The 24,806-nt window shown below is 39.9% G+C and overlaps 1 protein-coding gene across 5 annotated transcripts in view; it reads left to right on the plus strand.

The window, feature by feature from the left end:
• The window catches only part of Fhl1 (four and a half LIM domains 1), a 62,994-nt gene that overhangs the window by 29,601 nt on the left and 8,587 nt on the right, over nt 1-24,806 (plus strand). Inside the window, exon 1 of one of the 5 annotated variants that reach the window (XM_036174884.1) lies at nt 9,609-9,660. The exons of 3 other annotated variants lie outside the window; for them this stretch is intronic. The gene's annotated coding sequence lies outside the window, so the exon portion shown is untranslated. Of the gene's footprint in view, nt 1-9,608; nt 9,661-24,806 lie in introns of those variants that run through there. One more of the 5 variants, XM_036174888.1, reaches the window with a different exon arrangement.

A 24,806-nucleotide genomic window follows, 5' to 3' on the forward strand; every position in this document is an offset into this window, starting at 1 on the left:
ATCACCACATTGACTGGTGATAAAAGGAATTGAATGAAAGGCATTATATCATTTACTAATGATGGAGTCACTTGGTATCACACAGAACAATCTCAGTATCTTTGTTTCACTCTGTTTTCCTCCAGTAGCCACATTATTGACATCATTGTAGGTTTCTATTGCATGGAACAGCCCTTTCTATCTCTTTATAGCATAGCACCACCCCATCGATTTTATTAGGTTGTTCAGAGAGAAAAGTTGAGAATCCCAACACTGAACACTAGTTCATTTCACCTCAATCCTCTAATTAAACCTTTTACTACATTTGGCTTATCATATCATGTGTCTTAAATTTTTAGATGATTTAACCCTAAACAAGCTGGCATATATTTCATTCCATGGCTTCAGTTTTGACATTTTAATGCTGTTAACAGGCTTGACTGAAATCTTGGCATTTATTTTGGTGGTGGCTAAGAAGAGGTGTACTGACTTGAGTGTGAAATACAGTTTGCAGACTCTAGGAATTTTATTTCTGCCAGCAAGTATACAGACACATAGACTGTTATCTATCCCACCACGTTTTATGACCACAGTTTCCGTACTATTGAGTCTTAGAAGAACAGCCCAGGAAACACAGTTAGGGGTTCTTTTCATATGAATGAAAGCAGACAGTTGGGATGGAGGAGAGTAGCACAAAATGTTAGTTTAGGTCCCACAGCATGTGAGGGGGTAGAGTTAGATACTGAGGTGGGTAATCAAATCAGGACGTTATTTACCAGTTTGGCATCACTTTTTCTATGACATCTACAGCATGGTTAGGGCTTATGGTTCCTAAACTCCATGGATTTAATAAGTTCTAAGAGTACAGAAAAGTCATTTTAGTCTGACAGTTTTTACATTATAGTCCATAGAACTCTGGAATTTACAGAAGTGTTTCAGAGGTTGGCCCAATAGTTGACTTACATTTTAAACATTTCTTACACTATTTTTAAAAACTTAAAACAACAGACACATCAAACTGTGTTTTATACTACATTTTAGCATTCAGAAGGAACGCTTACTGATCAACTTTAAAATAAGTAAAGGTTATTAATGTCAACCTAAAAAAATTTTGACTAGCACTTATCAGCCATCCATCAATGTCAGTGTACCGTTTCTTTTGGGAGACTAAAGACAAAAGGTCTCCAGAAAGGCCATTACACTAAAGCCATTGGTGTTAAGGTATTGGCCTGTGAGAGCTGATGTTACATTTGGGTTTCCAGTTACAGTGAGCACTTACCCATCTGTTATATTTAGTTTTTTTTCTAGTGCGTTCAGGAATCTGGGAATGGATGAGTGGACACTTTAAATTTTAAACAGCCGTAAAGGGAAATATACAGTTAAGAAGTTGGAGGCTGGCTCCAGCATCATCCCTCAGATAGATAGGGCTATGAGTAGATCAGGTAGCTTCATTAAAAGCCTCGGAATGCTTGTGTGTAACATTGCTGTTCAGTATGAGATTTGTAAGGACTCTCCAGTTGTGCCTGCGAACTCTTCACATGAGCTTGGCAGAGTCCTTTCATTTGGAGGTAGTGGTACTCACTCTTTTTCCTTCCATTCTAGATGGCATTACTCGCCCATAGTCTTAAATACCTCTTGGAAGCCACTGCCTGCTTGTATAGACTTGCAATCAAGTTTTCACATTTTTTTCCATATCCATATTTTATTTCCCCATCTTTTTCTTAAGAGACAGGTCTCATACATAGCCCAGTCTTGCTTTCACCTTACTGTACAGTTAAGGGTTAACGATGACCTTGAACTTCAGGTCTTCCTGCCTTTCCCTGCTGGGTTTACAGGTGTGTGCCAACACTTGCAGTTTTATGCCATGCTGGGGATGGGATCCAGGATCTTGTACATGGGAGGCAAGTGCTCTACCACTTGCCTCCTGAGCACTATGTACCCTTAAACCTCTACCAACATTTGATGACGAACACTTTCAAAGTTGATTTTTTTCAGTGATTGCTTGTATGCTTCTCCTCTGTAGTCTGCCAGTAACATTTGGTTCTGCTTGTTTGTATTGTGTATGTCCATACTCCATTCTGTTTTCTTGGGGATTTATCTCAATGCAAAGCTGGTGGATTTCTTCAGCACTTAACTTCATAATATTTTATACACTCAAAGTCTAGCTTTTTGAACACTCCCCTAATGAACCTAAATTGGCATGGCATCCCATGAAAGAAAGATGTAAAATAAATTCCTTAATTTTACTTTTAAAAGTAATAGGTTTTGTTTTGTTTTGGGGTTTTTTTTTTGTTTGTTTGTTTATTTTTTTAATTCTGGCATAGAGTTGGGAAAAAATAGCTGGCTCGTTTTAAAACTTAAACTCTTTCTGTGACCCAGACTCTGCTGACTTCTCATTAAAGCAGGATATACTTGTAGTTTTTATTTTCACCAGTTATAGAGAGGTGTGATCATCCTTAAAAGAGTTGTTGTCATCGAATGTCGGTTCTCCCCACCTTCTCTGCTGGATTTGGAAGGCAGGAGAGCAGCTAAATTGGTGTGTGCTGGATTCAGTGCCAGGCCCTGCTCTTAAAGTCAAAGTGTTAAGTGTAAATTATTAAAACATCACTTGCTACAGTTTGAACAGAGCATGTGGGATGGACATGAAAGGTTCTGGTGCATGGCTTTTTGTACCTGTTTATGCACAGAGCTCTCCTTCTGTTCCTCCTTATTCTGTCCCCCAAATTGGCCCATGGGGCTGACTGGGCATATTTCCTTCTGGAAGTCTTCACTAGCACTCTTGAGGTAGCTGGCAGGAAGACCCTTAAAAGCATTTCTAAGCAGTTTTCCCCACTCCTGTATGGGCTAATCCTCGACTTTCCACTTTGGTTTCAGCTGCCATTTCTTGGCTTGAGAAGTAGACTTCTGCTGTGTCAGGAGAGAAGGAATTTAAAAGAATTATATATAAAGAGCTGTATAAACTTGACCAACTGCTTCCAACAGACACATGGCCCTTTACTGCCTGTAAAAACTCATTGGCATGGGATAATGTGCATGTCAGTCTTGAGAAAGACTATTAGGTTGCAGCACTTTTGATTCATCTACCACTGACTTGCCCTTGATCTCAAACTGTGACTGACTTGTTTTTTGATGGCTTCATAATTACCCATGATAAAATTGATTTACTATATATAGTAAAAGAGTTGAGTTTTAAGCTATATCTAGTTTCTGTTATAGGTCAAATGTATGGAAGATTTCATTAGAATTTAGGTTTGCACATTAAGCTTTCAAATCAGATTTATTTTTACCAATAAAAGTTAGTTTGTGTAGAAATAGTTCATATTCTGTAGTTCATATGTACAGTCCCACCCTAATTCAGTGATACCTCCATGAAAGGGTTGAGAAGATGAATGGTATAAGACATACGTTTGAAGGTTTTAGAACTTGATTCCGCTGTGTGAGTCTGGCTCGCAGGAAGGTGGGAAGCTTCTGGATTTATGCTTGGAACAGGTGACAGTGCTTGAACTTCTATTCTTAGTTTGACCTCACCCCTTCTCTTAAGGTACTTAATCCAGTGTCTTGGTTCACCATCTCTAACACCTAAGATGCTGTTCCATTAAAAGAGGACCTGGTTTACATTTGCTAGCATCTGAGGATTTAACATAGAAGGCAGCACAGAAGTTCAGATTGCTGGGTAGTGAGTATCTGTTTGTGTGCCTAACGACAATCTTGACAAATTACTAATTACTACATTTAGAAAGTTCCAGCTCTGGAGGGAATTGATATTTGATATTGTTGTTCTGTGTGTTCTAAGTTACCATCATAACAGTAGGAAAATAAACCCCATCCTGGCTGTGTTACAGAGGGATTAATCACTTCTTCAAGTCATTGCTAAAGCTCTAGTCCTTTTAAACAACAGAGAACAGAAGCATTCCTTCTTTTATTGCCTCTTCCTCCAAATAAAAGCCTTACAACTAACTTTTGTTATACTTCTTGGCTTGTTGAAGTCTTTCCAAGTTAGTTTCTCCATAAAGAATGAAGGATGGACCACGTCAGTTACTTAAAGCAGCTAAAACTGCCCTATAAAAGTATGTAGAGGGGAGTGCTCTGAGTTGTACATCGAAGCAAAGAACCAAAATTATGTGAGCATTTGTTCTCAGCTACTTGTGCCTTTGCAAAGACTCGGATGTTACCTGAGTAGAAGATGATTAGAACACTTCAAGTCTGTGTGAAGCTGAAAACCCTAAATTACGATTTTTCTAAATCCAACAGACTTGCAAGTCTGCACCAACATGAGGGAGAGGGTCTTATCACGGGGATTCTTGGCCTTTTCATAGTCACCTACCTTAAGGTTTTATGGCACGTGCTACATGTGAGTCATGTGAAAAATGGTAATATCTACTTAGAACCAGGCCTGATTAACTTATGTACTGATATTAGATACACAATATTGAGCATATACCATTCATTAAAATAATTCTATAAGGAAAGCAGGACAGTTATTAATATCCCCATATCATTGATGAAAGAAAATTAGTTTTCTGGTAAATAATTCGGTAGTTCAACCATCATGTTTGTGGAGACATTGATTTCAAGACTGGTGTCTGTCCTCCAGGTTCAACACACTAAAGCCAGAAAAAATGCTCAGTACTCTTAATTTTGTTAAATAAAAACTTAAAATGAATTTAAGTTCAATCTTATTATCTCAATCTAATTGTACTAAAATTTAAATTGATGTTTTGTTTTTTGAGACAGTCTCGGGAGGTTGTCTGAGGTTGCCTGTTACTTGCTGTATATACTAAGCTGTCCTTGAAATTGTGGTAATACTCCCATCTCTGGCTCCCATGTGCTAGAATTATAGGTTTGTACCATCCACTCTTGCTTAAATGATTTGTGAACTTGTTCAAAAAGATTGAAAATTAAATATCTTATTTTACGTTCCTGAATTCGTGTCTTCTCTGTACAGTTCCTGATCCAAAATGGTTATTTATATAAGCTTAAATATGTACTTGTGGCATGTGGCATTAAATGGGAGAATACTTTGGAGGGAAATAAGAGTAATTAGGTTTTTCTATATTTCCATAGTCCTGATTTGTTGCAACACTCCACGTTAACATCTAGCAAAACAGATAGCCTGTGTCCCTTTTTTTTTTTTTTTTTGTGGAGCTGAGGATTGAACCCAGGGCCTTGCACTTGCTAGGCAAGTGCTCTACCACTGAGCTAAATCCCCAACCCCCGCCTGTGTACTTTTCAAACAGTTCCCTCAGAGTTGCCCACCATCTGGCTCTTACGCTCTTTCTGCCTCCTCTTCTCATAGATCTCTGAACCTTGAGGGGGGGTGTTTGATCACAAACATCCCATTTAGGTTAATGCCGGTTTATAAACATCAGCCCTTCTCTTGCAACCCACAGTTAATATTTTGTAATGTGTGCTGTGAAATTGGAGTAAAGGGGCTGGTGCTATTTCCTTTCCTTATGTGTCTGCAGAAATGGGTTAATCAGTCACAAATAGTCAAGGCCCTTCCATTGCTTCTGTAAGTCACTTATGTGACCTTTTAAAAAGCAAGTGCCTGTTTCAGAAAGGACTGAACTTTGAGGCTCTAGGAGTCAAGGTACTCTTTGGTTTTAGCAGGAACAATTGCGGGCAGAGTTGAAAATTTTCTGATGTAGATATAGTTGAAGATTCCATGGCAGACTTACATAATAAACAGGGCTGTTACTTTGTTTTCCCCAGCATGCAGTTTTAAGGTCAGACCTGTGACTCAGAGTTGTGCACTTTCTTGGTAGTATGCATCAGAGTGATATGTCTCCAGTCTCATCCCAGAAGGGCTTGTGCCCGGCTCAGGTTGCTCACATTATAATCCCCAGCTGGGAGGCCACCTTGCCTTTTTTTAATAGGTAAAGAAAACAACACGAACATTTGGAAGCCAAGTGCTTTAGAGTTTTTCAGCCTAAAGACTTAATGAACACCAAGGCACCCTCATGATTGAGAAATAGATCCTGCATTGCCACTAATCTCTCATGGTATGGCTCTGCACGAACATGTATGTGGTCAGTATAAGTGTTTTACTAAGGTGAATGTTTTAAATTCATTTAATATTGAAAGCAAGGCCATTTGATTTACTATAAAGAGTGCAGATTTGGGATCAAAAGCCACTTTCTCTCTGGGTGGCTTGTTAGTCAAAGGTGATCTTAAGCATAGTTGGCATAAGATTTCTAGATGGCATCTTCTCTGTATGCACAGAAATAATCTAGGCTTTGGGAACTACCTGATTCATTTGAGATTTCCATTTGCTTTTCTCTCTTCTTTCCATATTTTTTTTCTTTAGGATTTTTGAAACAGGGTTTTCTTTTTTGTTGTGGTCCTAGCTGTTCTGGAACTCACTCTGTAGACCAAGCTGGCCTTGAACTCACAGAGATCTGCCTGTATCTGTCTCCTAAATGCTGGGATTAAAGGCGTGTGCCACCACTGCCTGGCTCCTCTTGTCCTTTCTTTGTAATCAAAACTCCCATCCCTTTAGTGCAGCCAACTCTTCTTGACTTAACTACATTTTTAGTTGATACACCCCATATTTTAAGAACACATATTTCTTACAGCACTGTTTGTCATAAGAAAACATTAGAAATAAATATCTGTAAACAATGGACTTATCTACTCATTTGTGTAAATCCACATGGTTGCATACTATATACATGTTAGAAAGGGAGAAGCTCATTATGTACTGACATGGATATTTTGCTAAATATAAACTCCAACAGAATAAATAGAAAAGGCAAGGTAAAGAGCAGAATATATAATAATAAACTACTTTTGTCTTTTTTTCTTTTATTTTTGTTTTGTTTGTTTGTTTGGGTTTTTTGGTTGTTGTTTTTGTTTTTTTCCAGACAGGATTTCTCTGTGTAGCTTTGCACCTTTCCTGGAACTCACACTGTAGACCAGGCTGACCTCGAATTCAGAGATCTGCCTGGCTCTGCTTCCTGAGTGCTGGCATTAAAGGCATGTACCACCACTGCCCGGCACCTTTTGCCTTTTAAAAAAATTAATTAAAATATATAATATCTCCCTCTTCTCCCTGCACTCCCTCCTATGTTGACACCCCTAAGCTCCCTCTCAAATTCATGCGTCTCTTTGTTTGATTAGTACTGTTACAAAAGGAGTGAAAAAGATAACAGATACTTAGCACCATACTTTTTGTTTTGTTTTATTTTGTTTTTTGAGACAGGGTTTCTCTGTGTAGCTTTGGCGTCTTTCCTGGATCTCACTCTGTAGAGCAGGCTGGCCTTGAACTCACAGAGATCCACCTGGCTCTGCCTCCTGAGTGCTGGGATTAAAGGCTTGTGCCACCACTGCCCAGCTCATACTTCTTAAATGCATAGTCTGTCTTGAAGTATCAGAAGACAGCAGTAGCTGAGCATGGGAATACGGCATGCCGGTAATTTCATCAGGAGCAGCAAGAGTTTAAGGCCAGCCTGGGCTACACAATGTGACTATGTTTCAAACATATCTTACCCCCCCCCAAAAAAAAGGAGGAGGAAGAAGGAAACAATGGTGCCAGTTGTGAATTCACAGGGGGACGTAGATATCTGGTGACAGGCAATGGAAGGGAGACTTTTCATTATATACTTTTGTACTTTTTATTAATTTTTTAAAGATTTATTTATTACATATACAGTGTTCTGCCTGCATGTGTCCTTGCAAGCTAGAAAAGGGCACCAGATCTCATCACAGATGGTTGTGAGCCACCATGTGGTTGCTGGGAATGGAACTTAAGACCTCTGGAAGAGCAGTCAGTGCTCTTAACCACTGAGCCATCTCTCCAGCCCATTTTTGAGACAAGTTTTCACTATTTATCTCTGGTTGTTCTTGAACTTGATATGTAGACCAGGCTGGTCTTAAACTCACAGATCTGACCGCCTCGGCCTCCTGAGTGCTGGGATTATAGATGTATGCCACTCCTGTCTTCTTTTTAAATGTATGTATTTAAGGGCTGATGAAATGGCTCCACAGGTCAAGGTGCTTGCTGCCAAGTGTGATCATCTGAGTTCAAAACATGGAGAGAACCAACTCCAAGTTGTCCTCTAATCTCTGCCTGTGTATACACTAGCCAATAAAGAAATAAAAATAAGAATACTTAAAAGCACATATTTAAAACTCCTCATACGAAGTGATGCTAGTAGCAGCATCCCTTATACTAGCCAAAAAGTAGAGATGACTCAAATGTGTCAGCTAATACATGGATGAACAGTAAATTTTGCATATATACACTGGAATATCATTCAGCCATGAAACAGGGTATTAATTGATGTTATAACATCCTTGAATATATAATGGAATAAAAATAGTAGAAGATATCAGACATAGAATACCACTTGACTTCATTAAGGTTACTATTGCTGTGGTGAAACACCCTGACCAAAAGCAACTTGTAGAGGAAAGGGTTTATTTCGCTCATGGTTCCATATAGCAGTTCATCCTCAAAGGCAGTGAGGGCAGGAACCTGGAGGCAGGAGCTGATACAGAAGCCATGGAGGAGTGCTGGTTGCCTGCTTACTCATCATTGCTTGCTCAGCCTTCTTTCTTATAGAACGCAGGACCACCAGCCCAGAGATGGCACCACCTACAGTGGGCTGGGCCCTCTCTCATCAATCACCAATTAAGGAAATACCTTGGTTAGATCTTATGGACACTTTTTCTCATTTGAGGTTCCTTCCTTTCAGAAGACTTTAGCTTGCATGAAGTTGACATAAAACTAGCCTGGACACCACATACTATATGATCCCATTTATGTAAAATGTCCTGAGCAGGCAACTCCATGGAGACAGGAAGTAGACTTGTGCTTGTGAGGAGCTGGCCCGGGGTGGGGAGGGTGCTGGTGGTAAAGAGGAAGAGTGAGTGAGTGACTGCTTAGAAGGCTAGACTTCTTTGGGAGTGGTGAGCATCCTCTGGAGTTAGGTAGTATGGATGGATATATAACTACATGAATATGCTGTAAACACATTGAAGTATGGATAGTAAAAGAAAGGGTGGATTCTTATGCTTTGTTATTTTATGGCATATTTTATCTGAGTAGATAATGATCAGCTTGGTAAGGTCTAGAACTTGAAAACTTCAACAATTACTGTGAACATGTAAAACCACACACAGCTTTCTTGAGTTTCCACCCAAGAAATACCATTCTGAATATTTTTATATACTATTACAGGTAACTCCAGAAGACTATCTTTACTACCATTCACTGATGACCTTTCATTTTATAGAGGGATATTGTTAACCCAAATGAATCCCTGATTGGAAGTATAGGTAAAATATATAAGGCACAGGGTTGAGACATTATGACTTTGGGCCTCCCCCAAGCTCTGCCATTAGAGAGGTGATGGGAGTTTGCAGAGGAGTCTCAGGAAGACATTGAGAGCAGTCTTTCCTTTCCTCCAAGTTGATCCCACAGCTGTCCCCTGCCTCTGTCTTACTACTTCTCAGGGGCTGTACATTGTTCTTGTCCCTTTCTTTGTGTTCTCTTGGGGTGAGCCGAGTCCTGGGGTTAGGGAAGGGAAGGATTAGCTTTAGGAGTCTAGGGTGATCGCTGTAGGCCTGACAGTACAGCTTTTCTTCCCATACTCATCTTCTTTTCTAGGTCCCTGGTCATTGTGGATAGCTGTCTGGAAGGCCAGCTGCTGCCATTTCATCTATCCTCTTCATATGCCGGTTAGAAAATTCTTGACTTTTAACCCAGAAGTCATCTTGGCATAGACATGTGGGATTGACTTCAATGCATATTTGATCATGTATAGGATAAATGGTGTATATTTCTAATGCTTGAGACCTTAGGCCTTGTTGTACTTGCCCAAGCTGTGATCCAAGGCAACTCTTTCACCTGAGCTTCTGAGCCTGTCCTATACATGGTTTAATAAAATAGGTCTTTCATATCTACATCCCTGGCATTCATTGAAAATTAGCTTACAGAGTGCAATTGTAGTTTGCATCCTGGAGATGGTTACTGGCTGTGGGGTAGCCTCTTTTTGTTGTTGGTTCTGACAAATCAACTTAGGCTCTGAGATGTGTGTGACGCAAAGTCATACTCAAAAGTTGTGTGTGAAGTTTGTTAACTCTAGGTAGGAAAGGCCTCCTTGTCCACTCTATTAACTGGGTTCTTTTTTTTTTTTTCTTATAGGAAGGATATAGGAAAGACTCACTCTTAGATCAAGCAGATGCTCTTCAATTTACCTAGCCATTCCCTTGAGAATTCAAAGAGCTTTGGTCTCTCATGTGTTCAGAAACCATTCTTACTCAGGTTTGGAGCCCTCTTCTTTGGGCTGTTGTATTCCAGCCTCCATTCCTCTGAGTCCTGAGGACTTTGAACTTTGCTCGAAGTTCTCCAGTTATTCACAGGCCCATGGTCTTTCAGACTGGGCTCTTGGCCAAGATTCTGAGCTCTTATCTCTTTTCCACATACCTCCTGTGAACTAGTGAACTTAATAAATTGTCCTTGCAGGAAGTTGAGGTTTGGGACAGCTACATTTTTGTGGTGTTGTTAAATAAATAATATATAGTGATTGCTGTGTGTCAGACACTCTCCTGAGTAACAAATATGCTTTATTTTTCATAAGAATGATAAGACACAGGTCTTCACAATGAGATCACATAGGCACTGTTATTATTTCCAGTTTGCAGATGAGCAAGTTGAATTACAGAGAAGTTAGATAAAAATTTTTTCCATGTCATAGAACCAGAAAGTGATAAAGGTAGAATTCCCCTCTAGACATTGTGGCTCCAGAGTCCATTCTATAAGGCACTGAATTTTGTTCACCTGAATGTTATAAAGTCAATATATCCATATTAAATTTGGGGAAAATCACAATTATTTATCTTCAAGATGATGTTAATTGTTGAACCGATCTCATGTAAAATTAAGCCTTGAATTTTCTTTATGGAGGGATTTGAAAAGTTATGTGTGATTCACACTACTCTGAAGTTCATGAATGAAGTAGAATAATTACTGTTCATTACTCTTTGTCTTATTTTTCATACCTTAAGAAGCAACCTTGATTTAGGTACAGTAGGTACACATTTTACATATTCTTTTTGTTTGTTACACTGCTTGAAAATAAACATGAAGTGGGTCTAGAGAAGTGATTCATGAGTTGAGAGTATTGGCTGCTTTTGCAGAAGACCTGGGTTTTGTTCCTAGTATACTCATGGTGGTTCTCAACTGTCTGTAACACCGGTTTTAGGTGTTCTGATGGCATGTTCTTGCCTCCACAGGTACCAGACAAGCACATGACAGACATAACATACATCCAGGAAAAGGATTCATATGCATAAAATAAAAGTTTAGAAAACAAGATGGGCTGAAATTAAGGTCAATGTGGCAGTCTTTCCAAGTGTATGTCCTTTACTAGCTTTTGCTACATTAGACCTAGTTAAGATCCTTTATTGGGGTATTTTAATGGACTTTGTCCAGGGTCTTGCCTATGTGCAGGCCTGTGCTCTACTACTGAGTTCTATCTCCAGCTCTACTGCTCTCCTTTCTGTGAGACCTGTTTGCTGCCCCCTGTGTTCTCATCATTCTCTTCAATGTACTTGCTAACTGCCATAGAGAACACATTGCTTGACTCTGAAATTTGAAATTAATCACACTTGTTTTTAGGTGTCAGTGGTTCTTGTAGACCCCCTGGCTCCCCCTTCGACCTAGTCTTTCTATCTTGTAGCTCATTGTCAACTACCATTTTGAAGTTAGCCAGAGTTTATGGTCTTGTCAACTAGACTCTTGCCGTTGCATGAGAGAATCCACCATATTTCATCCCCAGCTCAGGGTTAGTGATCTCAATTCATCTCCATTGATAATTAGGAAAGATAAGGGACCCTGATCATCATTTACTATAAACTTTATCCCTAGGTTTTGTGCTATAATGAGTAAAGGCTCCTTGTTGGAATCATCTTGATTGGGTACGAGGAACAGGGCCTTGTGTTGGAAATCACTTTCAACATGACCATGAAACACACTATGCAGCTGCAAACACCCTCAGACTTGGCCCATGATATATCCCAGTCCTTCCAAAATCTCTGTTCTCATCATACATAGACTGGCTGTGAGGGAAGACAAGCTACCCATTTGGGCAGTGATCTGTTGGTAGACCACACACCAAGATCACTAGGTCAGTTTTCACAAAGTAGTGCCTGGCACAGCAGAATAGCTCTTTCCACAGAAATTTATTCTTGTTTGCTTTCAATATGAGTCACTGTGGGCTACCACTCTCTTGGATGTGCCTGTAAATACTCGTGGGTGGAGTCTAGTTTGAGAGACTTGTAGGGCAAACAAGACAGATAGAAGCCAAGTAAGCTTTAGCCCTCTGTGGTTTTTCAGTTTGCCACAAATCCAGAGTGGCTCCATTATCAAAATAGTTAACTCTAGGACCTAACAAAATAGGGACTTCCTGAGTGACATCCAGATCACTTCTTGGTCTTTCTTCCTATCGTCCTCACACTCTACCACATTAAGTTCAGATTGTCTTTTGAGCAAACCCTACTTAACCATGCATGAGTTTCTTCAACTTCAACATTCAGTTCAATAGCTATGCTATGTTTACAGTTTGAAAAGAGGAATGCATAATAGTGTAAAATATTCAACATAGTCTTTTAATAAAAAGAAGATAGATTATATACACTAGTCTGAATATTTCACACCAGAAAGGAAGGCTCACAAAGAACTATGGGCTCATTATAATCAAAGTAGTCAATCATAGTTGTCAGCACTAAGGATAAAGGTATGAGGGATAGGCTTATAGCTCAGTGGTAGAGTGCCTGCTCAGCATGTTCAAGACCCTGGATTCCAGCCCTACTACCAAAGAAAGAATAAATGCATAGGTGCTTTATTTGCCCTGTTCTTTATCCTTTTTAGGATATGAATCAACTGAGTGAATGGTAGGCTAAGGCCACAGAATGCTTAGCCCTCTAACATCTCTCAGAAGCTTGAAAGGCCCATAACAGGTGGACTTGGTGACTGCCAGGACTTGGGATGACTGAAAGGGTGTTTTGAATCATGGCACATGGCAACATGGAAATAAAACAGATACATCACAAGTGGATGGTAGAAATAGACTAGGAGAGAATTTTAACACCTAAAATACGACAAAGATTTATCCCTACCAGTAGTGTCTCAGATTCATAAGATGTTTATTTTCCCTTGATCTGATGGTCTAGATGTATATTATATATTCTAATTTTTTCTGGGTTCTTATTTCCTTGTTACACTTTTCTCTTTATTTCTCATCTAAATGCAGTGTCTGAGTTTTTGTTTGTTTGTTTTAAAGTCTGATATCATCATCATCAAGACTTTCTTTGATAGTCATATGTTCATTGTTATTCTAATGGTGATTTCTGGTGAGAGTCTCACAAAAAATATTTATATGATGTGGTTTTGATAGTTTCTGTATCTTGGTAAGGGTCTTTAAAAACATGGGAAAGGACAGACTTAAGGGACAAGAAACTTTAAAACTATTACTAATCATGAAAAAAATAAAAATAACAGGCACCATATCATATACCTTTTTTTGTTGTTGTTGTTGTTTTTTCGAGACAGGGTTTCTCTGTGTAGCTTTGCGCCGTTCCTGGAACTCACTTTGTAGACCAGGCTGGCCTCGAACTCACAGAGATCTGCCTGCCTCTGCCTCCCGAGTGCTGGGATTACAGGCGTGCGCCACCACCACCCGGCTAGCATGTACCATTCTTAATCCCTAAATGAGTATTATAAAGAAACCATAGGGCATGGGGAATTGCAAAATAAATTATTTTCAATAGACTTACTTGGCATTTTCAAGTTGCCTCACTATTTATAGTCTTCTTTTTGTGTATCTTATATCATTTGTAATGGGTCTTCCCTTTTCCATAGCCACTCTTGTCTTGTCTTATGAGATTCAGAGACCCTTTGGGTGAGCAGAACTCTGGGTTTTCATTTGGCTCTTAGGTTATGAAGCAGCATTTGTGTGGTCCCAGAGTGTTCCATCATTTTGCTCTTTCATGGGTATGCTGGGAATTGTGACATTTAAGAAGTGACATTGCAAAATTGGACATGTCAGTTGGCAAAAGGGCTCTTTTCAACCTTAAAGATTGCCAGGAACCCGAGATGGCTGAAGTGGCTCTGGACTTATTTCTGGCAAGAGTACACAGGGCAAAAAATACTCTGGACAGTTCAACATTGAATCACATCATATCATAGTACATGACGAGATGCTTTAATCTTGTGTTTAGACTCAGGAGAAATGGTGGAGGGCCTTGAAGCCTGACAAAATTATACTGGGAAAAACTTACAATGTATTAATTTATTGGTAGTAGGAAAGAATAAAATAATGTATAAAAGTTTAAGCTGAAATCACCAAGACTCCATAACAGGTTGTAATCAGGCTCTTGCTTTTGGCTATGACTAGTGTCTTTAACTGTTTTAATAAGTTTTTAGTAATTCGGAAAATTTCTTGAATAAAAAGACAATGGAATAAAACAGAAGGCTGACCACAAGTCATGCTGTGAAGGAGGAGGAGCTCTTGAGCTATATGTGGGCCAAGTGGGTCACCGAATTTGCTGTTTGACTCTTGGGTTTCACCCATTTGAACTTTGAGGTGTGATTCTCCCAGTGGCATTCAGAGGCAGAGTCTAAGATTGTATTGCAGCATGAGAATCCTCACAAACGTGATTCCATTGTGATCTTACCTTTGGTCTTTCTGACTTGAAATGCTAGCTACCATTCATGTGTGTTTGCTGTTGACTTAAAATGGTAGCTACCATTCATGTGTGTTTGCTGTTGACATCTCAGAAGAACCTCGCTGGAAAGGGCTGGTGAAATGCCACTCTCTCACACTGGCTCCACCTTTCATATTCTCCCGTTTTCCTGTTCACATAGAATTTCAACTTCAGGCTGCTTTTTGACTCTGTCCCTTCTTTGCAACTATAATATCCCTTCTACCTAGTCTTTTCTTTCTGTCCCCATTGCTAGTAGCTCCTATTCATTTAGCCTGCCATACATATCATCTGGTCAAGTGCAGTGCACCTCAAGGCTGCTCCCAGCCTTTATACTCCCCCTTATCACTGCTTACATCACTCAGATATTACCCTGCCTTTGCACCAGTTGGGGAAAAGAAGCTCCATGTGCTCTGGCTTTCCTGCCTCTAGCTTTGGTTTTATCACTCTGCTTCTAACAGCCTTCTTCCAACCAGACTTCATCCAGCTTCTTGAGCATGCCTCCTATTCCTTTCATAACTTGAGCCACATTCTACCATTTTCTCGAATGACCCCTCCCCATTCTCTACACAGTACTGTCTTCACTATTCAGGAATCAGTCATGGCATAGATGCCATGGTGTCTATCAAGTGTTTTCTGGTCCCCATCCTGATAGGATTTCTGTCAATGACAAATAGTGTTAACATTATATATCTTTCCTATAACATCATGTTCTGTCTTGCATAGAAATAATTTGTATATTTATCCAGGTAACACTTCACAGTAAGGATGTATTTTATTTTTCCTGTTTAGCAAATCACTTTGTAGTACATAGTAGTAGGACATCTGTCTAAGTGTTGGTCATATAAGAGAAATGAGTGGATAGGGTAGCATAATCATGGATGGATCCCAGTGAGAAGATAGAATACATCCATGGATTGTTGGAAGACAAGGCTGAGTAGATAAACTCTGATGTAAATGGTCTTGAGAGGATGGAGCATATGCTAGAGGGGACTGAAGGGATTTGATGCCTGGCACTCAATAAAAAGTCATGCTGATCTGGCTAACATAGGATAGATGCCAAAGAGAATTGTTCACTATCTGCCAGCCAGCTTCCTCAAGAGTGTAAACAGTACACTGATTATCAAAGAGTTTGTTAAATATCATGCAGTTAATGTATAACAAGATCAGCTCAAACGCTAATGAAGTTAGTGAATGTTTGGGTATCTACTAAGTAACCATCAAAGTGTCTGTTCTTACTGAGAAATTCTGTTTTTCTCGTAAATTTCATTTCTTTTTTATCCTTGTTTTTAATTAGTTCTTTGAGAATTTCATACAATGTGTCTTGATCATATTCACCTTCTTCTATGAACTTCTCCCAAATCTAACCCCCTTCACTCTGTGTTGTCTGTTTTTTAACCCCATCAAATACAGTTTGTGCTGTTCATATACTCTTAGATGTATGGTCTTCCACTGAAGCGTGGTCAACCTGCCAGGGGCCACATCCTTAGCAGCTGTGAATTGCCAGTGGCTATTAAGCTAGTGGTTGGATCCAGTAGCCACCCTTCCCTCTCTGTGTTGGGCTTTTGTCTGGCTAGAACCTCTGAAGGTTTGGGCATGCTGTCTTAACAGGTGTGAATTCATATGTGCAAATACCCTGCTGTACCTAGTCCCTGGCTCTTCCAATCTGTCTACCTCCCCACCTCTTTCACACCAATCTTTGAACCTTGGGAAAAGGGAATGTGATGTGAGATGTTTCATTTAGGGCTGAACATTCTTTAGTCTTAGTCTCTGCACTTTGATCAGTTGTGGGTTGTCTGTGTTAATCATCATCTGCAAAAACAAGCTTTCCTGATGAGAGTTGAAAAATGTACTAGTTCATGGGTATAATGATAATTCATTAGAAGTCAGATTAATACTATGCCATATAGCAGAGTAATAGTGTTATATTCTCTCCTATGGTCTATGAACTATCTAGCAACAAGTTCTTAGCCCCCATAATGGAACCAAATGTGGATTTTATCCTGTGGAGTGGGACTTAAATATAATCAGTAAGTGGTTGGATATTCCCATAACATTCATGCCACTATTGCCCCAGTATATCTATCTTATCAGGCCAGTTGTTACTAAAGCTCACAGGGTTCATAGCTGGTAAGACAGATGATTGTGGCCAGACAGTGGTGGCACACACCTTTAATCCCAGCACTTGAGAGACAGAGCCAGGTGGCAGATCTCTGTGAGTTCGAGGCCAGCCTAGTTTACAGAGTGAGATCCAGGACAGCCACCAAAACTACATAGAGAAACTCTGTCTCGAAAAAACAAACAACAAAAAAGATGATTGCTTTTCTCCTCTGGTAGTGTGCATAATACCTGCTAGCCAGTAGGGATGAATCTTCCAGGTGAGTACCAGTTTGATTTCTCAATGTTCTATGACTCAGGTATGTGGTATCTCTACAACAGGGTCTTACCATCAAGGTCTGTAAGGTAACCAGAAACATTGACAATAAATATCCCATAATGCTTTTAGTTTGGTGAAAGATCTAATTGTGTGAGAGTTGACATTAACACTAGGGGCCAATGTCAAAGAGACAGTAGTCATGTCTTTTAGTCTCTTAGGAAATCTGGGTTACTTGGTTGGTGTATGTTGCAAGTGGAATAAATGAAGTAGTAGGTTGAGCACCAGATCACACTGGCTTGTCATTATTGACTAGTAGTTCTTTTGTCTTTGTATATTCTCTTCTATTTGAGGCAAAATAGACCCAAGTATATTTGCCAACTTCATGAAGCCATATGTCCATAATCTCTATTTGCTTTTCAAAATGAACCAACACCTAAATGAACTGCTGAGTTGCTATGAAACCTCCATCCCAGTGTCAAGCTAGAATTGATGTCCTGTAAGACAGCATTAGATCCATGAAGCTTGTTGCTCACAGCGCTGGTAAGAGGAACATTTAACAGTGCACTGACCCTACTGAAAGGAGTGCCTCCCTAAAATAGAAATCATCTAATAAAGTGAGACCATTTCCCTGATGTGAAAAGTGTGCGTTGATTTAGGGGTGTGGTATTATTGTAACTAGTCAGTTTGTTATAATTTAATCATCCTGAACAAGGAGACATCTAGGAAGGTGTGGAAGAGAGCATAGTGCCTGTACTTATTTTCCTAGGCTTTTTTTAAAAAACTAAACATCCTGAATTTTATTCTTATGCCAGGCTCCAGATAACCAAGAGTAGGCAAAAATTTCATTTATCTTTTTGAGTAACTTTTCCTTGAAAGCTTAAAGGTCAAAAGAATTGGGAAACTCATTTACCCATCTGTTCACATCACATTTGCATACTCTATGCTGGAGGAACATGGGGACAAGCGAAGCAGTGCCCTAGCCCCCAGCCTGGAGCATACATGATCAGACAGACTAGTGGTTGTTAAGCTGTTAGCCCAGGGCCTGGCCCAGAATGAAAGTCTACTCCCTCTCTTGGAGTTCATAATTAAAGCCAAAGCCACTCCTTTTTCTTCCTTTCTTTCTTGCTTTTTTTTTTTTTTTTAAACAGGGTTTCTTTCTCTGTGTGGCCCTGGCTGCACTGAAACTTGCTGTGTAGACCAGGCTGGCCTCAGACTCTCAGACATCTTCCTGCCTCTGCCTCCTGAGTGCTGGGATTAAAGGCGTATGCTGCCACTACCCAGCACTAAAGCTACCTTTAGATTCCAGATAGGACTGTTTTGGAGGACTAAGTGACACAGCTAGTGAGCCAGTGAGATGGGAGCCAGGGCAAAGGAAAGGTCCTAGACAGACTTTGAGGCTTTTCTTAGAACCTGTCCACAATCGCCAAGTATCCAGCCAATGATGACCCGTGGTGCTACTATAATGTATGGTGGTTGATATCTGTATTCATGTTATATCATTGTCCCTGGCAGCAAAAAGTGTAAGACAGACCACCTCTATTGATGATGTAGCAGGGTTGTGCTTGTGTGGGACCTTTACCATGCCATTCTCTCTGGAGCTGGGGTTAGAGTGGCTCAAATTGCTCCCATTTCAGTGATCTGCTACTTGCTGGTACATAGCCAGGAAGACATTAAATGTCCTTAACGCTCTTAAGTTCTCTCATTGTAGTGCCTAACCTCCTTTAACTACACTAGTAGCAAAAGTCCATCTCCCATAGTTACTTTCACAATTAGCAGGATAAAAATGCATTATTTATAGGACCAAAGGCAAGCTCTGGTGGCATATAAAGTGAATTAATAAGGTTGGCTCAGCATTAAGCTATGTCAGAATTGAGTCCAAATTTTATTCCGGTACAGGGATGACTTTCTATGTGGCCTCTCTGGCTCTGAAGCTAATTTGGATGCTGAGTAGCCCCACAGGTATTTATATGTAGCGTTTGGTATTTTTACTGGGTCCTATTCTTCTCCCTTGGATCACCTAAAATGGTTAAGAATTTTCTAGTGGGATTAAGGTTGTGATCTCAGGGGAGGGGTGGGACATCTGCTCTTGGTTATTTTTGTGTGAGCTGCTTCCCCTTAAATGTATGTTCACCAATGAGCCACAGCGTTATCATCTGGGCTTGAGAGAAGACAAGTCTAGGTGCTGCTCCTAAACTTGGCCTCTGAGCCATGGCTTCTCAAAAACACTCAGGTAAAAACTCTGTTCTTCTCTTATCTTAATGACACTTCTTCCAGGCCAGTGAATCTGTCATTTGTCTGAAGATAATTTTGGATTGAGTGATTTTAGTGTTGTGTAAATGGTAAGTAAATCCTAGCTGGTATCTGTTTTGTTCTCATGCTATTTCAAAGATGAAAGTGTTCTTCCTCGAGTAAGCTTAGACATTGGATTTTTTAAAATTTGTTTTACATTTTCAGGATGTCTTATAAAACTAAGAAATGATGTGAGGAAAGAAGTTTGATTTTGTTGTTGTGGGGTTCGGTTATTAGAAATTTTGGTCTTTCATAAGGCTGCTCTTTGGTTCTACAGTGCTTGAAACCTAACTTAAGGGGTTTGGGAAAGGTAAATTGAAACAAGAGAGGGAAGAATGATTATTTGTAACTAAAAGTATCTTAAAGGACTTAACACAATCTTTCCTTTTTCTGAACAGTAGTCTTCATTTTTCTAAAGAAACAGTTATAGGACTTTTTGTTGTGGAAATTATGTTGTTTGTTATTCTTAACTGAAAAAGTTTCCTATCCCCTAGATAAAGACCAGGAGTGAGGATTTTCCTCATGTTTTATAGCCTGCCATTAAGGAGCCTTTGGGCCCTAAAACAAGATGTCTGTGAAATAGGGGTTGGAGGCTGGAAGCCCAGTTCTGTGTTACTCCCCAAAGCCAAGAATGGGGCTCTTGCTCTCTTGTCCTCTGCCCAAGTAACACTTCCCTCTCTTGGAGCTGATGAAGTAAGATAGATGGGCAGAAACCAAACACTTGGTCCTGTCTCCCAACTTTCAGGTTAAGGGACAAAGTTACTAGTGATAGTAGTCTTTTGATTTGATTTGATTTTGATTTTTGGAAGTTTTATTTTTTGAAACTTGGGATTGTCTGTTGATACACTTTTTGAAGAAATGACCTTTTTGATAGTTGACAGCAAATATGCTGCAGTGGCGTCCTACACTTTTATTCATTAGTATCTACTTCCTGCTTTGTTTCTAAGTGTTTAAAAGCTGTTTGAGGATTTTTCTGTATCTCTCAGTGACAGTTTATAAACATGGTTCCCACATGCCTGAGATTGTGGTTATCTGCCAACCAGGCAGCTGTACCAGTTGTCCTAATGGACCTTGACTGCACATCAACTACCTAAGTTGTGAGGTAATAATAATAATAAATAAATAATGATAATGTAATAAAATAAAATAATGAATACTAAGAATAATACCTAACTTGAGAGAACAGTTTTTTACACTTGGTACATGATTTTTCAAATCAAGAAATAACGCTTTGCATTATGTTAGATTCATTGGTGTGTAGAAGCAGAGAATAACTGGTTCCGTAGAGGAGAAGGAAGGAAGTCCTCCCAGAAGAAAAGTCAATGTTGAACAAGAGGAAGGTTCAGCTCTTCGGATTTGGATTAAAAAATGTATACATTCAGCATTGAACATTTTTGTCTGCAAAAACATCAGTTCAGTTCCTTTTACTCTTTTGCTTACTCAAAGCCCAGGATGAAGGATGTAGAGAGAGAGTTAAGATCATTTTTTATATCCTGCAGTTATTAGTTCTTTTCACCAGCCAACTGCCCAGTAGCCCTCATACATGCCAGGCCTTTTTTAATGCCAGAAATGGAAGTTGAGAGTTGGAGGGAAGAAGAATTGAAATGGACTGCCTTCTTAAATCACTGAAGAATGGGAAGCAGAAAATTTAGCTGAGGGTGAGACCAGATATTCTGTATTCTTTTATTTTTTCATTTTGATTCTTTACATCCACTCGATTCCAACTGCAGTTTCCCCTTCCCTCCACTGCTCACAGCCCCTCCTCTCCTACCTTCCCTCTCCCCTAGAGCCACTTCTCCATTTCCCTTCCAAAAAAAAGAGCAGGCCTCCCAGGGATATCAATCGAATATGCTGTAACAAATTACAATACGACTAGGCACAAACCTTCATAGCAAGATGTACGAGGAAACCAGGAGAGAGTCAGATGCCCTCCTCTCCCACAGTTAGGAGTCCCACAAGAATACCAAGCTGTATCCAACCATAATGTATATGCAGAGGACCTGGCTCAGGCCCATTACAGGCTCCATGACTGTCACTTCAGTCTCTGTGAGCCCCTGTGAGCCCTGCTTAGTTGATTCTGCGGGCCATGTTATTGTGATGTCCTCAACCCCTCTGGTTCCTAGAATCCTTCCTCCCCATCTTTTGTGGGGTTTTCCTGGCTCCATAGAACTAGATATGACTGGCAAAAAGTCAATGAAATGGTTCCTAATGATATTCTGCTATATTCATAGATTGGTGCCTAGCCCAACTTTCGTCAGAGAGGCTTCACCCATGACTGATGGGAGCAGATGCAGAGATCCACAGCCAAATACTAGGCGAAGCCAGGGGAACATTTTGTATTCTTAATGACCACTAAATGACTGCCTTCCTACTTTCCCACAGCCAAAGAAATCAAAAAAGACATGTTCCATGGCCACTGGTCACAAACTTTCTCCCTATATGAGAGAGAGAACATGCTGCATGTGGCATGTACAGCACTAAGGGAAGATGTCCCAGGCAGATAGAGTGGTAGTAGGATACAACCTTGTCAGATGGAAAAATAGTAGCAGATTTGTTTTCATTTACTAATGCTGTATCCAACCCTTCTGACACCAGACATAAATTAAAATGGTGTTATCTGCACATCAGTGACCCAGAACAGCTTTTAATTTTTTACCAAATGTGGCATTCTAGAGAAATTGCTAGTATCATTGAATCATTGTGTTCATGTTCTATTTTTAAGCTAGAAAAAAAAACACTTGCTGAATTTTCTATGATATTTGATAGACTGCTTTTCAGCTATGACTCATAAGCTCCATCACCCTGAGGCTATTTAGGTGTTTATTTCCAAATGTCTGATGACACATCCAGGTGTATTAGCAGGTCTGTGACACAAGTGTCTAATTCATCAGCTGAGGCTTCTTTCCATTTGTTGAATGTCCTCAGGAGTGCAGTATGTCCTTTTCTTTGGAAGCCAACGTTCATTGCTATGGCACTGACGTGCTGCACTGAGCAGTGAACAGAAGACTAGGAAGAAGCTGGCTTTTGTTTTCCATCTGGGTGGTGGTCAGTGTTTGCACTGTTAGAGTAGTCGGGCAAAGCACACAAAAGAAAGCTGCCTAGATACAGCGCCCATTTCCTCCTGAAATGTTGATTTGAACCACTTGGTTTGAGGGACAAGTGGACTTTAGCAAGTTCCTACTTTGTTTCTCGGTGCTACTTGGGTATGATTAAATTTGAAGCTAGGTAATTTTTCTTTTTGTGTGTATACATCTGTGAGAATGCTGTGTGTGTGTGTGTGTGTGTGTGTGTGTGTGTGTGTGTATGTGTGTGTGTGTATGCATGCATGCATGCTCACACACACATGTACTTACTGAGGCCAGTGGTCAGTGTTGGGTGTTTTCAAACCCTTTCCACCTTATTTTTGGAGACAGGATCTCTCACTGAACCTGCAGCTCACCAAATGAGCTAGACTGGCTGGTCAGTAGAAGCTCCAGGGATTGTGCTGTCTGTCACCTCTTCCTCAGGTACACACCACTGCACCTGTCTTTTTATGTGGGTATTCTCACAATGAGCATCTTACTGATAGAGACACCCCTAGCCTCTTCAGTCTCTTTGTTGAGACATTGAGGTTTCTGTACGCACCTCTTGGCATGTTGGATATAAGCCAGGATTTTTTTTCTGAAAGAAGAAGCTTGCTTATTAGGTGAATAATGATGTATGTTTTGAAGCAGGCAAAGAAAGAAAGTCAGGCTGCCACCTTAGAATAGATAGGTAACATTTGATCACTCAGCCACATTTCTCACTGTATTAAGCTAAGCATCCAGATTTGATTTCCTTAAATACATTTATACCAAAGATATCTTAGAAAAATCAGATGACAGTTCACATGACTGGGAGTTATAATTTAGTTCTGGGGACCTTAGGAAAAACAGGAGGTGAGATTTTAAATCAGGACATAGTGTTTTGCATTGTATTAGGTCCCTTCATCTGTGAAAGCAGAAGGAATTTGGTTCACGGAAGAGAAAACATTTTCTCAGATGGAAAATCAATATTGCCTAGAAATAGAGGCTGAGATCATTGGATCAGAATCCATTGTGAATGCCCGTCCACACACTGAAGGTTTAGAAGGTTAACTGTGGCGACCTTTCTCCACCTGCCTGCCAGCAGGGCACACTGAAGGATTTTGATATGTAAGGTCCTAGACTAGGTCCCTGGGCTCCTATTATAGTGGCAGAATTTTCTGTGACAGAATCCTCACTACCATGTACAAAGGAAGGCCACATTGAGATTCAAATTCATCAGACAAGCTACCGTAGGACACGATGTCCTCCACAAAAGAAGCAATAAAGGAGGCAGCACTGTGATCACATGTAGCAAAATTTTCATTTAATGACGGATGACCTTTCCAAGTTCAAACCACCATAGGGCAAGACAAATGTGTCTGGAAGTTTGTAGGGTATAAAAGGTTGAACATTTCATGTACTTACACATTGCTAAAGGGATAAAATTATGTCTTAAGAGATAAATGCTGCTGGAGTATGAGATCAACAGGAGTGGAGAGAGCTCCACCAGAGAGGTTCATTTCTCTTTTTCATCTGCTATTTTCTAATGAAGGCCAGGAGGGGGGAATGGCAAGCTTTTCTCCTCCCATGAATTCTGAAGTATGGCTCCATCTTCCATGGTGCCCAGCACTTAGGACATTTATTCTCCTTTAATGACCTCTGTACAGGAATTGCCATTTGTCAAATGGGTTCTTGGCATTGTTAATTCCTGTGACTATTCTAGTCTTGAACATACTACCCCTATTTTCTATGAAGTTTTGAGGTGATGACTGTGTCACCAGTAGGAATATATTATTCTAGCTTTGTAGTAAAGCACATGCTACAAGGTTTGGAATAGTTTAGTACGAAGTAATTAGACAGGCAAATGAAGTTGGATAATCCAGGCTGCCCAAAGTTTCAATTAGATTTCTTGCAAAAAAAAAGTTTGTGAATTTAGCATTACTAATACACTTTAAGTATTCCATCTTGTTTGTACATCGGGCAATAAAGCCAACATTCCTAGATGTTCTATTTTATCTTGATTAATAGGTGTTTCCACACATAGAAATGACTTAAGTCAACTGTTAAAAATCAGTCCTAAAATAGTCCCTTGGAAGCCTGTTTTCTCCAGCTGTACACAGAGTTTGGGCTTAAGTATACTGTGGTAGGGAATCTGAGGTGATCCTGATTTCTCCTGGTTCTAAAATAAAAAAATATTGTACCGCCAAAAGCGACAACTTGGAAGTACTGAGACCCAAGGCCTTTCTTATTGGTACATTAACTTAGAGCTGGCTCATTTAATGACTCCCTTAGTATGCTTTAGGACACTGTGTTAAAGGAATGATATGGAGGTGTGTGTGCTTTCATTGATGGGCATTTTCAATACACTTCAGTAAAGCATGTCCAGTCTGCAACCCACAGACTACATGCAT

The sequence above is a fragment of the Onychomys torridus genome, chromosome X (assembly GCF_903995425.1).
Source record: "Onychomys torridus chromosome X, mOncTor1.1, whole genome shotgun sequence".
In the NCBI taxonomy this organism is placed as follows: Eukaryota; Metazoa; Chordata; class Mammalia; order Rodentia; family Cricetidae; genus Onychomys; species Onychomys torridus.